The sequence below is a fragment of the Sabethes cyaneus genome, chromosome 1 (genome assembly GCF_943734655.1).
Source record: "Sabethes cyaneus chromosome 1, idSabCyanKW18_F2, whole genome shotgun sequence".
NCBI lineage: Eukaryota > Metazoa > Arthropoda > Insecta > Diptera > Culicidae > Sabethes > Sabethes cyaneus.
The window spans coordinates 115,235,342-115,251,141 of record NC_071353.1 but is presented as its reverse complement, the minus strand read 5'-3'; positions in this window follow the sequence as shown (position 1 = coordinate 115,251,141).

Genomic DNA, 15,800 nt, shown 5'->3' with positions numbered 1-15,800 from the left:
ATAGTCGCCTCAGAAAAGTTTCTTAATTCAAAAAGCACTTTCTAGTGGTGAAAAAATATTCGGACATGTACCGAATTGTATCTGATTAGGGACACCCTAATGTCCGAATATTTTTTCACCACTAGAAATCACCACTGCTTTTTAAATGAAGAAACTTTTCTGAAGCAACTATTATGCTATGTCTTAAGGTTTCGATGCAATTACTTATGTCTCACTATTTTTGAATCCGTCCCACTGTGGGACGGTTACCGACTGATTATTGCTAAGCGCAAACCGAATAGCTATATAAGCCCAAACACAATTCATACGGATTTTACTACGCTGCGGCAATTTGACAGTTTTTCCATGGGTTTTCTGTCAAATTTCCGCAACGTAGTAAAATCCGTATGAATTGTGTCTGGGCCTTATGTCTATCAATCTGTGCGGTTGCAACAAATACAGTCAACAAAAATATATCCGCGCGGGATAAATGTACGAATTGAATGATAGAATCAGGCATGCGTCATAACAAAACCTTGATATAAGACCACAGAGTATAGACGGCTTAGTGGTGTAATTGGTTAAACAACACGCTCAACTAGAGATTGGGAGCTGTGAGTTCGACTCTCACCTTCGCTAAGTCTATATTTTTGGCCTAATATCAAGAATTTTCAGTTTGTCTAAATCTACATTTCTCGCATTAAGCATTTATTCTTCGCCAACAATATATTAAAGTTTTCTCAAACTACATCACGTGATGCATCAACGTGTTCAACTAATAAAGTGATTTTTGCGAAGCATTGTTCTTACTCCGTGACAAAATTACATCTATACCTATAAAAATGGATTTCTGTCTGTCTGTCGGGATGTTCCTTATAGAATCGAAAACTACTGAACCAATCGGCGTGAAAATTTGCATGTAGAGGTTTTTGGGGCCAGGGAAGGTTCTTATGATGGTTACAGACACCTCCCCTAAGAGGGGGGACTCCTATACAAATGAAACACAAATTTCTGCACAACTTGAGAACTAATCAAGTAAATGGAACAAAATTTGGCATGTGAAGGTTTTTAAAGGCAAAAATTTTTTCCATGGTGAATTCAGACCCCTCCCCTCTTTAGAAGGGGAATTATGGCTCCTCTACCCTTTAAGAGGGGGGGCTCCCATACAAACGAAATACAAATTTCCTCATAACTCGAGAACTAATCAAGCAAATGGCACCAAATATGGCATGTGGGTGTTTTTGGAGACAAAAATATTTTCTATGATGAATTGGGATCCCTCCTCACTTTAGAAGGGGGGGATCCTACACAAATGAAATACAAATTTCTTCATAACTCGAGAACTAATCAAGCAAATGGAACAAAAATCTGGCATGTGAAAGTTTTCGAGGGCAAGAATATTTTCTACGGTGAATTAGGACCCCTCCCCACTTTAAGAGGGGGGGCTCCTATACAAACAGAATACAAATTTCCTCGAGAACTAATAAAGCAAATGAAACCAAATTGGGCTGTAGGTGTTTTTGGAGACAAAATTTTTTTCTATAATGAATTGGGACCCCTCCCCACTTTAGGAAGGGGGGCTTCCATACAAATGAAATACAAATTTCCTCATAACTCCAGAGCTAATCAAGCAAATGGAACAAAATTTGGCATGTGAAAGTTTTCAAGAACAAGAATATTTTCTATGGTGAATTAGGACCTCTCCCCACTTTAAGAGGGGGGGGGGGGTCCTATACAAACGAAATACAAATTTCCTCATAACTCCAGAACTAATCAAGCAAATGGAACCAAATTTGGCATGTAGGTGTTTTTGGAGGCAAGAATTTTTTCTATGATGAATTAGGACCCCTTAGCTTTTTAGGAGGGGGGCTCCCATACAAACGAAATACAAATTTCCTCATAACTCTAGAACTAATCAAGCAAATGGAACAAAATTTAGCATGTGGGTGTTTTTGTAGGCAAGAATATTTTCCATGGTGAACTATGACCCCTCCCCACTTTAGGAGGGGGGGCTCCTATACAAATGAAAAACAAATTTCCTCATAACTCGAGAACTAGTCAAGCAAATGGAACCAAATTTACATGTAAGCGGTTTTGGAGGCAAGATTTTTTTCTATGGTGAATTGAGACCCCTTTTCTCTTTAGAAAGCGAGTTATGACTCATTTCCCCTTTAAGGTGAGCTTCCATTCAAATGAAATGCAAATTTCTTCTTATCTCGAGAACTAATCAAGCAAATGGAACCAAATTTGGCATGTGGGGCTTTTAGGGGGCAGAAATTTTTTCAATGATGAATTAAGACCCCTCCCCTGTTTAGGAGGGGGGCTTCCATACAAATGAAATTCAAATTTCCTTATAACTTGAGAACTAATCAAGCAAATGGAACCAGATTTGGCATGTGGGAGATTTTGGAGTCTTGAATTTATTTTATGATAGTTAGAGACCTCTCACCCCTGTGGTAGGAGGATATGGACTCTCATACAAATAAAACAGAAATTTTTGCGTAACTCAAAAACTAATCGAACTCGAGAAATTCGACATTAGTCAATAACAAGACCACAAAAACTATCTATAGTAACACTAGATCATTCAGGACGAGACGGCCGCGAGTGTTGCCGGTGACCCGCCGTCGGAAGCGCCGCCCACTGGGGGGAGGCAACTCCCCGCAGAAATCGCAACTGTCTAGGTTTATTTGTTTTCCTAGGTCTACCTGGGTTTCTTGGAACGAGCGACAGCGAGTAAGGAGAGGATCGCGAAATGGTACTTTCCACAAAAAAGTTTTCCGTGAAATGGTACATTCCGCTTAAGGTTTTTCGCAAAATGATATTCGGCGAAATGTTGTACAATCATGGCGAATATTGCTATCTGCTTTCTGGCTATGCAATGAGGGGACAGGGGAGTTGTTTTCTACTTTACTGCGAGGAAAAATTGCAAATTTGTATATTAAACTACCCATTCCTGGTTACTATAAAGCATTAACATAAGTAGCAAATCAGCGTATCTGGCATTTTATACTGCACGTTGTTGTATATTAGTTTTTTGACTGCATAGGTGTTGTAAATTGGCATCCAAAATTGTATTCAAATTCTTCGTGTCGGTAATTAGCTGTAAATTAGCATTGTCAGCACTATAAGAAGGTTATCAGTAAAGCAGATGTATATTTTGCCAAAATAGCATTTAAGTAGCATTAAAGGCGACTTAAATGCTTATTGGCCTACATTTGAATAGCATTGGTGATGATTATTGATTACCTGGGATGCTTTCATAGTTACGTAACTGCCAAAATGAATCATCTAAGGTTGAACTCCTCAGAAACTTGGAAAACTCGAGATTGTGACTAAGATCATCCGAGATTCATGATTTATATACAACACAGGTTAATTTGTGGCAATACGAAGTTTGTCGGGTCAGCTAGTGCAAAATAAAAATGTTAACGAACAAAATCTATACCTATGAAAAAAGGATTTCTGTCTGTCTGTTTGTCTGTCCCTATGTTCCTTTTAGAATCGAAAACTACTGAACCGATCGGTGTGAAAATTTGCATGTAGGGGTTTTTGGGGCTACGGAAGGTTCTCTCGATGGCAAAAGTCCCCTCCCCCCGCTAAGAGGGGGGGCTCCCATGCAAATCTATACCTATAAAAATGGATTTCTGTCTGCTTTATGTTCCTTATAGAATCGAAAACTATTGAACCGATCGGAGTGAAAATTTGCATATAGGGGTTTTTGGTGCCAGAGAAGGTTCTTATGATGGTTAGAGATCCCTCCCCCCACCAAGAGGGGGGCTTCCATACAAATGAAATGCAAATTTCCTCATAACTCGAGAACTAATCAAGCAAATGGAATAAAATTTTACATGTGGGTGTTTTTGGAGACAAGAATTTTTTCTATGGTGAATTGAGACCTCTTCCCACTTTGGGAGGTGAGGCTCCTATACAAATGAAATACAAATTTCCTCATAACTTGAGAACTAATTAATCAAATGGAACTATATTTGGCATGTGGGTGTTTTTGGAGGTATGAAATTTTTCTATGATGAATTAGGACCCCTTATCTTTTTAGGAGGGGGGAGGTTCCCATACAAATGACATGCAAATTTCCTCATAACTCGAGAACTAATCAAGCAAATGGAACAAAATTTGGCATGTGGAGGGTTTTGGAGGCAGGATTTTTTTAATCATGGTTTGAGACCCCTCACCCCTAGGTAGGGGGATAAGGACACTCTTACAAATAAAACAGAAATTTTTGCGTAACTCAAAAACTAATCGAATTCGAGAAATTTTGGACTCTTTCATAAAATATTAATCAATAACAAGACCACCAAACAATCAATAGTAACATTAGATAATTCTGCGCGAGACGGCCACAGGCCGCGAGTGTTGCCGGCGACCTGCCGTCGGAAGCGCCGGCCACTGCGGGGGCAGCCCCCCGTAAAGATCACCTCTATCTAGGTTTATTTATTTTCCTAGATCTACTGACCTCTATTACTTGCCTCAGTTGGGTCACCCCTGCGAAATGGCACTTTCTACGAAAAGATTTTCCGTGAAACGGTACATCCCGCGTAAGGTTTTTCGCGAAATGGTATTCTGCGAAACTTTACATTCCGCGTTATGGTCAACCGAGAATTGGTATTCGCAAAATGGTATTCGGCGAAATGGTTTGTAATGCTGGCGAATATTTAAATGCTATCCGCTTTATTTTATCAGGCTAAGCAATGGGGGGAGTTGTTTTCTAGTTTACCGTGAGCAAAATTTGTATATTAAAACACCCATGAACTTGCCAGAAACTTGCAAAATCAAGATTGTGACAAAGGTCATCCGAGATTCACGATTTATGTATAACACAGTTTAATTTGTGGCAATACGAAGTTTGTCGGGTCAGATAGTTACAAAATAAAAGAGTCACCCTAGCTTGATTCTGGAATAACATAATATGGACATAATACGGACATAGTTTGAGATGGAGGAATTCCGTCTTCTGCAATATTACTTAAAATACTATTAGCAATCAAAGAGCTGAAGTAAATATTCTGCTATCTCTTTTCGTAATGAAGATAATTTTGGATCTTGGTTAATTTAAGGGGCCCCCCAAACTAGTTCATGCCAAAAGAAGCGGCATCCTAAATTAAGATTTTGTTGCTTACACGTATCTGAAACCATCGACTAGTGAATTCGTTCCATCTAATTTAGCTTACTGGACAACAGTGCAGTGGACAGAACTTCTTGATACGGCAAGAGCCACCACGACTCTCTGCCGTTAGAACAACAACGGCTATTTTGTTACGCCAAAGCAGTACCTCGACGCCAATTGGAGCTCGTTAATAGTATTAAATTATTCTGTCAAGAATTTTTATTTTACGAACATCAGTTCAATCACTGAATAATAGTAAGACTCATTTCAGTAAAGAAATGTATAAATTAAACCGGTGATACCATATGTTTAATGTACATTTTTCTTGGCCGTTTCTGTTTGGAAATATTGTTTAGTGAACCAAAACTGTTCCATATACTTCCACCAATTAGCTAGCGTTCAAACTCAGTTTTACGAGCAATTTTCTTATATATCCTCGCCATACCCGTCCGCTCCAAAAAGCTGAAAGCGATTCCGAGTCGAGCATATTACTTTAAAAAAAGGGTTATCCTCTCCGGATAACACTTGAAGCATTCTCGGATACTTCGTCCATACCGGAAGAAAAACACGACAACGGTCTTTGCGCAAACTTTTCCCTGCGAATTCATCGCACCGAGGCAAGTCCAGGATTTTACGATGCCACCATATTTGCCAAAGCTGTTTTCCTCATCTCCATCTACCTTGTGTTCCATCATCTTTCTACCTTGTGCATCTCCATCCCTCTGTCGACAGTAGTAGTGGTGAAAGGGTGGAAAATCATCCCCTCCAACAGTACGTACCAACAGTCATCGATCATCTCGATACTGACTTTGGTTTATTAGAGGATGCCGTTTGCCGTCGAAGAATCGCAGCAAATTGGTACCATTGGGAGTACCGAGCAAATCTTCGGTGGCAGCCGGCAGGGTTAAAAGAGTTACCGAGATAAATAGCTTCTCTTCACCCACTGTTGCGCCGGTCGGTCGGGACATTATGCAGGGATGGAAAGATGGAAGCAAGCAGGGAGATAAACCAAACTCTAAACGAGCGTGCATCATACGGGTGCAAAAGATTTTTGATGTTATCCTCATGTCCCTGAAGTGATTTGATTTTTCCGCTAGGGCAGCTGACTACTATCGGGTGTAAGAGACCGAACAGCAAAATCGGAGCCAGCAGGAATAGGAAATTGCACCTTTGCCAAGTAGCCAGCCAGTAAGGAGGACGAATTAGGTGGCTAATGTTTTTCTCTTTTCTGTTACAAAGTGTTTGCGAAAGTGGCTATTTGCTATTGTGATTGTACTTTTTACACTCTCTCAGGCTACTGAAAAAACTGATCAACACTCTAAGGGCTCTCCAGAGGATTGCTCTTGTGAAAAGCTTGAAACTTTTCTTAAGTGGCCCTCTACGGAGAGAAAAGGGGATTGATCTACTTTTATCGTGTACCTACCTACGGTGGGTTGGAAATGCTATCCGAATTGAAGTGCGAAAGGGAAAATTAAAAAGATTTCAACGACCTGATGTTACGTGTTGCGTTAGTGAAGGGTTAAATAATAATTAGTGATTTGACTTAATTTTACCTTCGGTGAACAAAAATCTGGATCACATATCAAGCGTGAGCTGTGAGCTGTTGAAAAGAAAGCTTTGAAAAACTAACCTAAAACAAAAACTAACAAAAAATCACATTTTATTTGTCTGCATTAGGTTTTTTAAAATAATAGGTAGGTTAAGCATATAGATTAACATTTGCAGTACTAATTTGAAGCAGGTGGTTGCAATTTATTTCATGTGCCTTCACGGAAAACTGTGTGTGCGAGTGCAATAGATTGTAATAAAATTTTACAATTTTGATTAACGTAACTGATATTTCTTAAAGTCATAATACGATAGTTTAACGTTCGTAAATATTCCTTGGTGCCAGCGAATCTGGTCAGTGACTTGAACCTCTTGACTCCAGTTGTCCTGGTTTGGCCGCTTGAACCGGCCATCTCAAAAGTTTCGAAGAAAAGTTCTCACATTATAAATTCATCCTGCTTGAAATGCGGCCACACTAGACGCGCCGAGTCGTAAAAATGCTCCTGCAGCCCGACGACGAATCCACTACACTACGTTTGGGAAATCTCTCCAGCAGCTGTTTAATAAATTCACTGCCTCGTTTATCGTGAAAAACACTACCAAACTGCATAAGAAATTCCGAAAATCCCGTGCAAGTTTGTCTCGGTGGAGATCTACGAGAAGAAAATCCAGAATCCCTAGTGCAGGCAGGCTGCTGGTCCAACTTTTACCATCCATTATTCTACCCGGTGCCTCCTGCTTCGGTCGTCGTCGGTCGGAAAGGAGACAGCTACCGACCACCCGACCAAAGTAAGTGCGGTAAAAATTTAATGACTCATTAAACTGCACGCGCAAGGATCGAGCAGAGATTTTGTCGCGGTCGGCCAACTGTCGCCAACGAGCAACGTGGGACGATGGTAAAAAGCACTAAACGACCGAAGGCAATAAGCGAACTGACGACGACAACGGCGACGACGGTGAGGCACATTTTCTACGGTTAAGTTTAAGCTATGTTAAAAAAACAACAATTTCCACGTCCACGAAATTTGAACGGAATTTTGAACGGTTATACATAGAGAATACGAACAGAAAAAAATAGTTTTGCTGAAGTTACTAAGTTTCGGTCTGTATTTGGACGTTATAATTTCGGCGTACTTTTCACAACTCTTATTTCAGCTGCAAACAACCATCCGTCTCCTTTTCCTTCGGTTTCGACGAACAAATCTCATTTCCTCACTTGTATCGAATTTCTGGTAGGACTGAATAAAATAAAAATTCAAAACGCTCGAAATTATTACCTTGTTTTCTCTAACTTTGGTTTAATTATGAGGGAAATTCCAATTTTTTACCGATTTTGATGTTCTTCTTTTTTTTTTTTGAATAACAAAAACCCAAAATTTGATGTTGAATATTATCGCCACTAGGCAAACATCACACGAAAGATCCGCTTGACGGACGAGAAGGAGTTCATCACCAAATCATGTATGTGACTTCGCATAAAGAATTTCGCTTATGACAAACGATTTAGCATCTCCGTCGATTGCCGTTCTTGTTCCAATAGAAAGGAAACATCAAAGCCAGTTTACTGGGAAACGTGCATTCGCCCTTAACAAGACGATTCGCATTCCGTTCGTACAACCGTCCGTCCGTCTGTAGCCGTCGTTCGTTCGTTTGAAACAGCGGCGCAATATGACGCAATCCTCGCTGAAGTTTACCAACTGTCTGCAGCTGTCACCACCATCATGCTTGTGTGCACTATTCAGCGTCGTCTTCATCACCATCAGCGGCAGCAGCAGCAGCAGCAACAGCAAGGAGGCCGTTGCCGCGCCAACCAGAGAGGGACGATTTTCCATTTCGCCGAATCGCGATTAGTGCGCCTCTTCAAACAGACCGCAGCAGCGCAGGAAAATGGGGCCAATATGGTTTGCGATCCTTTTTATTCCTTTTTTGTCACGCGGGAACGAATAAATCTCCCATTATTCCAAACTGCGGCGGGCTATTTAAATTATTCACACTCGATTAAGTAAATATGATTTGGGATTTTCGATGCCACTGCCGCCTTATTTTAATTCCCTTTGGTTTGTCGGAGTAATGCTCCGGTTATATTTATAGTATCAGTGACGTGTCTTGATTTCGTTTGTTCCACTCCAAAAGATTCCGATTTCGGTTTCTTATCATATTTCCAGAACGCAAGTTCCAATTACACATAACCCATTGAGCATCGGGAGCTTCGTCCTTCGGTTCGAGTCTTGAGGCGATGCAATTAATCACTCACTCGCAAAGGAACAGACGATTCTTTCAATTTTCCGATGGAATCATGCGATCTCATCGGCAGATAATTACCGCAAAATAATCTCCTCCCCCACATCGATTTGCATTTTATGCCATCAGCCCGGCATCAGGCATCGGGATGAGTCGTTCTAAGTATTTATGTTCCCCTCCGAGTCGAATCGTACTATGTAGTAAGCGAACGATTAATTCAAATTACCGATCAATGGAAATTGATGAACCTTCAAAATCGTCAGCCTTTACTTACGCGGAAGGATTCAATGCTGCTAGATTGGAAGCTGCGAAAAAAAAAGATTCCGTAAGATTGTTTTTTTTGCCTGTTTCACGACTATATAGAATAGCAGAAAAGAGGAAACTTTCATTACATTGTAAGGTATGCAGCCAAATTCTGTTTAAAATTGTTTGATTGATAGTAAAAGAAATTGACAGTAAAAGTTTATCGTCGTAATTAAATTCAATAATTGTTCTAAAACCTAAGATTATGTAGACTGTCACAATAAAAATAATAACACATTTAATGAAAACTGCATAATACAATTACGCGTTCTGTTGTTGAAATTTAGACGACGAAGGTAATGCTGCTACGAACTGTTCCTTACCGTTCTAAATCACTTGGTTCTCTTCCTTGACGTCGGCAACATTTCCCTAATCCATCAGGTCAACTCATGTCCAACAATTTTTTTGCTCCCGATTTTAGAAGCCAGCAGGATTCCCGAGCAGGAGCGAAGAGCAAAATAATACAAAAACAATATCAAACTGTGTTATAATGGTATATTTTGTTACTGAATAGATATGGAGATACATTGATAACACATTTTGTCATTGAGTAGATAATAAAACAGTGGTTGTAAGATAAGTATAATAACTGATTTTGTTATCATATCTTATTTTGGCCTTAAAATGACATTCGACATATTTCATAAAAATTTTTTATTGATCAAAGAAATTTTAGATTATAAATCTATACCTATAAAAAAGGATTTCTGTCCGTCTGTCTGTCTGTCTGTCTGTCTGTCTGTCTGTCTGTCTGTCTGTCTGTCTGTCTGTCTGTCTGTCTGTCTGTCTGTCTGTCTGTCTGTCTGTCTGTCTGTCTGTCTGTCTGTCTGTCTGTCTGTCTGTCTGTCTGTCTGTCTGTCTGTCTGTCTGTCTGTCTGTCTGTCTGTCTGTCTGTCTGTCTGTCTGTCTGTCTGTCTGTCTGTCTGTCTGTCTGTCTGTCTGTCTGTCTGTCTGTCTGTCTGTCTGTCTGTCTGTCTGTCTGTCTGTCTGTCTGTCTGTCTGTCTGTCTGTCTGTCTGTCTGTCTGTCTGTCTGTCTGTCTGTCTGTCTGTCTGTCTGTCTGTCTGTCTGTCTGTCTGTCTGTCTGTCTGTCTGTCTGTCTGTCTGTCTGTCTGTCTGTCTGTCTGTCTGTCTGTCTGTCTGTCTGTCTGTCTGTCTGTCTGTCTGTCTGTCTGTCTGTCTGTCTGTCTGTCTGTCTGTCTGTCTGTCTGTCTGTCTGTCTGTCTGTCTGTCTGTCTGTCTGTCTGTCTGTCTGTCTGTCTGTCTGTCTGTCTGTCTGTCTGTCTGTCTGTCTGTCTGTCTGTCTGTCTGTCTGTCTGTCTGTCTGTCTGTCTGTCTGTCTGTCTGTCTGTCTGTCTGTCTGTCTGTCTGTCTGTCTGTCTGTCTGTCTGTCTGTCTGTCTGTCTGTCTGTCTGTCTGTCTGTCTGTCTGTCTGTCTGTCTGTCTGTCTGTCTGTCTGTCTGTCTGTCTGTCTGTCTGTCTGTCTGTCTGTCTGTCTGTCTGTCTGTCTGTCTGTCTGTCTGTCTGTCTGTCTGTCTGTCTGTCTGTCTGTCTGTCTGTCTGTCTGTCTGTCTGTCTGTCTGTCTGTCTGTCTGTCTGTCTGTCTGTCTGTCTGTCTGTCTGTCTGTCTGTCTGTCTGTCTGTCTGTCTGTCTGTCTGTCTGTCTGTCTGTCTGTCTGTCTGTCTGTCTGTCTGTCTGTCTGTCTGTCTGTCTGTCTGTCTGTCTGTCTGTCTGTCTGTCTGTCTGTCTGTCTGTCTGTCTGTCTGTCTGTCTGTCTGTCTGTCTGTCTGTCTGTCTGTCTGTCTGTCTGTCTGTCTGTCTGTCTGTCTGTCTGTCTGTCTGTCTGTCTGTCTGTCTGTCTGTCTGTCTGTCTGTCTGTCTGTCTGTCTGTCTGTCTGTCTGTCTGTCTGTCTGTCTGTCTGTCTGTCTGTCTGTCTGTCTGTCTGTCTGTCTGTCTGTCTGTCTGTCTGTCTGTCTGTCTGTCTGTCTGTCTGTCTGTCTGTCTGTCTGTCTGTCTGTCTGTCTGTCTGTCTGTCTGTCTGTCTGTCTGTCTGTCTGTCTGTCTGTCTGTCTGTCTGTCTGTCTGTCTGTCTGTCTGTCTGTCTGTCTGTCTGTCTGTCTGTCTGTCTGTCTGTCTGTCTGTCTGTCTGTCTGTCTGTCTGTCTGTCTGTCTGTCTGTCTGTCTGTCTGTCTGTCTGTCTGTCTGTCTGTCTGTCTGTCTGTCTGTCTGTCTGTCTGTCTGTCTGTCTGTCTGTCTGTCTGTCTGTCTGTCTGTCTGTCTGTCTGTCTGTCTGTCTGTCTGTCTGTCTGTCTGTCTGTCTGTCTGTCTGTCTGTCTGTCTGTCTGTCTGTCTGTCTGTCTGTCTGTCTGTCTGTCTGTCTGTCTGTCTGTCTGTCTGTCTGTCTGTCTGTCTGTCTGTCTGTCTGTCTGTCTGTCTGTCTGTCTGTCTGTCTGTCTGTCTGTCTGTCTGTCTGTCTGTCTGTCTGTCTGTCTGTCTGTCTGTCTGTCTGTCTGTCTGTCTGTCTGTCTGTCTGTCTGTCTGTCTGTCTGTCTGTCTGTCTGTCTGTCTGTCTGTCTGTCTGTCTGTCTGTCTGTCTGTCTGTCTGTCTGTCTGTCTGTCTGTCTGTCTGTCTGTCTGTCTGTCTGTCTGTCTGTCTGTCTGTCTGTCTGTCTGTCTGTCTGTCTGTCTGTCTGTCTGTCTGTCTGTCTGTCTGTCTGTCTGTCTGTCTGTCTGTCTGTCTGTCTGTCTGTCTGTCTGTCTGTCTGTCTGTCTGTCTGTCTGTCTGTCTGTCTGTCTGTCTGTCTGTCTGTCTGTCTGTCTGTCTGTCTGTCTGTCTGTCTGTCTGTCTGTCTGTCTGTCTGTCTGTCTGTCTGTCTGTCTGTCTGTCTGTCTGTCTGTCTGTCTGTCTGTCTGTCTGTCTGTCTGTCTGTCTGTCTGTCTGTCTGTCTGTCTGTCTGTCTGTCTGTCTGTCTGTCTGTCTGTCTGTCTGTCTGTCTGTCTGTCTGTCTGTCTGTCTGTCTGTCTGTCTGTCTGTCTGTCTGTCTGTCTGTCTGTCTGTCTGTCTGTCTGTCTGTCTGTCTGTCTGTCTGTCTGTCTGTCTGTCTGTCTGTCTGTCTGTCTGTCTGTCTGTCTGTCTGTCTGTCTGTCTGTCTGTCTGTCTGTCTGTCTGTCTGTCTGTCTGTCTGTCTGTCTGTCTGTCTGTCTGTCTGTCTGTCTGTCTGTCTGTCTGTCTGTCTGTCTGTCTGTCTGTCTGTCTGTCTGTCTGTCTGTCTGTCTGTCTGTCTGTCTGTCTGTCTGTCTGTCTGTCTGTCTGTCTGTCTGTCTGTCTGTCTGTCTGTCTGTCTGTCTGTCTGTCTGTCTGTCTGTCTGTCTGTCTGTCTGTCTGTCTGTCTGTCTGTCTGTCTGTCTATCTGTCTGTCTGTCTGTCTGTCTGTCTGTCTGTCTGTCTATCGGGATGTTCCTTATAAAATCGAAAACTACTGAACCGATCGGCGTGAAAATTTGCATGTAGAGGTTATTGGGGCCAGGGAATGTTCTTATGATGGTTAGAGACCCCTCCCTCCACTAAGAGCGGGGGCTCTTATACGAATGAAACACAAATTTCTGCATAACTCGGGAACAAATCAAGCAAATGGAACCAAGTTAACCATATGGGTGTTTTTATAGGCATTTTTTCCTATTGTGAATTGAGACCCCTCCTTTGCTCATAACTCGAGAACTAATTAATCAAATGGAACCATAGTAGGCATGTGGGTGTTTTGGAGGCATGAATTTTTTCTATGATGCATTAGGACCCCTGGCCTTTTTAGGAGGGGTGGGGCTCCCATACATATGAAATACATATTTCCTTATAACTTCAGAACTAATCAAGCAAATGGAACCGTATTTAGCATATGGGTGTTTAAGTATGCAATTTTTTTCCTGTGGTGAATTGAGACCCCTCCCCTCTTTAGGAGGGGTATTATATCCCCTTCCCCTTCAATAGTGTGGGGGGCTCCTATACAAATGAAATATAAATTTCCTCATAACTAGAGAACTAATCAAGCAAATGGAACCAAATTTGGCATTTGGGGGGTTTTGGAGGCAGGAATTTTTTTTATGATGGTTTGAGACCCCTCACCCCTGTGGTAGGGGGATAAAGACTCTCATGCAAATAAAACAGAAATTTGTGCGTAACTCAACAACTAATCGAAGTTGAGAAATTGTAGACTCTTTCATAAAACATTAGTCAATAGCAAGACCACCAAAAACTATCAATAGTAACATTATATATTTCAGCGCGAGACGGCTACAGGCCGCGAGTGTTGCCGGCGACCTGCCGTTGGAAGCGCCGGCCACTGCAGAGTGGCAGCCCCCGTAGAGATCACCTCTATCTAGGTTTATTTATTTTCCTAGATCTACTGACCTCTATTACTTTTCTTCAGTTGGGTCACCCCTGCGAAATGGTACTTTCTACGAAAAGCTTTTCCGTGAAATGGTACATCCCGCGTAAGGTTTTTCGCGAAATGGTATTCTGCTAAACTTTATATTCCACGTTATGGTCAACCGAGAATTTTTGTTCCGCAAAATGGTATTCGGCGAAATGGTTTGTAATGATTGCGAATATTCAAATGCTATCCGCTTTGTTTTATCAGGCTAAGCAATGGGGGGAGTTGTTTTCTACTTTACTGTGAGGAAAATTTGTATATTAAAACACCCATGAACTTGTCAGAAACTTGCAAAACTCGAGATTGTGACAAAAGGTCATCCGAGATTCACGATTTATGTACAGCACAGTTTAATTTGTGGCAATACGAAGTTGGTCAATCTGAGTTTGCGCTTTTCTAGTATGTTATCAATAATCCTGAAGTAACTATGTGCCCGTATTGAACTATTATTGTCCTATAACTGTCCGGTACAAGAGTTTAATTTAATCCCAGTTATGATGCGAATCTGTATGAAACCGTGGAAAGGCGACAATAAACCGAAAAATGAGAAATAAAGATAGAAGGTAAACACACGCTTGGACAACCAATAAGATCAAACTCGCAAAAAAGTAAAGGCAAAAATTAACTTTTTAGAGCGTTGTATGAGAGCTAACATTGGCTTAACTTTTCTGAACAATTAACTTTTCAGAGAGTTAACTTTTCGGAGAGTCCACTGTATTTAAAATATAAAAGGAAAATAAGTCTAACTTTTTCTTCAAATACCTCGAAAACAGTTGCATTTAGGAAAATAATTGACCATTTTTGTTGTAAATCAGTTGTAAATCAGTTTTCATGTAAATAAAAAATTGTTATTTGTTTTCATATTCAAATAAATTAATAAATTTCTTAAAAAAAACTCTGATTTTAAAAAACTCATGAAAATTGTTGTTCTACGAAGTCCGTCCATGAAATTTGCTACAGTTCCGTTGCTCTTCTATTTTTTCAAACTTTTTCAAGAAATTCCAAAATGGTTTATTTTAATACGCTTTTTTTTAGCCTTGAATCTCTGAACTATCTCTGAACTGATTTAACTGCTTGACATAACCACTCGACTCGATTGCTCGACTAGACTGCTAGACTAAACTGTTCGATATGACTGATCGATTCAACTGCTCGAATCGACTATACGAATCGGCTGCTAGATTTAGCTACTCGACCTGACTGCTCTATTAAACTGCCTGATTTATCTGCTGGACAGGACTATTATTTTTTGAAACGGTATTTCTTTTACAATTGACGAAGGGACAATAGAAGAAAGTAATGAAATTTCCAATGAAGCAGAAAGAGCGGAAAGGTGAGAGGGGGGGGGGGGTTAATAGTAGCTACACTTAACAAGCAGTCGTTGTGACTCCTGCGTTTTGTCCAATGCTGGAAGGATCTGGGATTATAACCGGATTCGAACCCACAACACCCGCCAGGGCATGTGACTCGCTGGTACTGATATACCTTTGAACCATAGAGGCGCTGGACAAAAGGAGACTGCCCAACCCTCTTTATTCCTCATATAGACGTTATCATTTTTCTTGCAAAATCCTACGAAAAAATTATACATAATTGTAAGATCTTCGTATGCCGTGATGCAAATAAATTTAATACATAGGCCAAAGATACAACGCAACGAACTAATACATACGCGTGCGACGTATCTATCAAACTACACCATCTGGTGGGTAGGGTTATTTATCTACACACAAATTGTGCCTCTTCCACGATCAATTCGACGATCGAACTACCGAACTGAAAAGTTTTAATCTAACTCGTTTTTACAGTACAGTAATCCCCCCAATAAGGACGCTAATAGGGACCGCGTTAATGGAAACCGTGTTAATGGAGTCTACATAGCATATGGGAATTGACTTAATTGGTTCCAACATGGAATAACTCGTGATCTTGACCGTATAGAATGTTGGGGTCTTCGACAAACTTGTTCAGCAGATCGAGAACTTTTCGTTGGATTGTAGTATTTTGGAATTGCCTCACTACGTTGCGCTGGCGTATATGTAATATTTTTGTAAAGGCTGTATCTTGCGCTGCTGACTATCTAGAAAGTTGTGGTCTTCGGGAAAGTTGCTTAAATGATTGCCACCTTCATGATGGCATGGGAAATAGCGCAGAACTGATTATGGAATGGATTTCC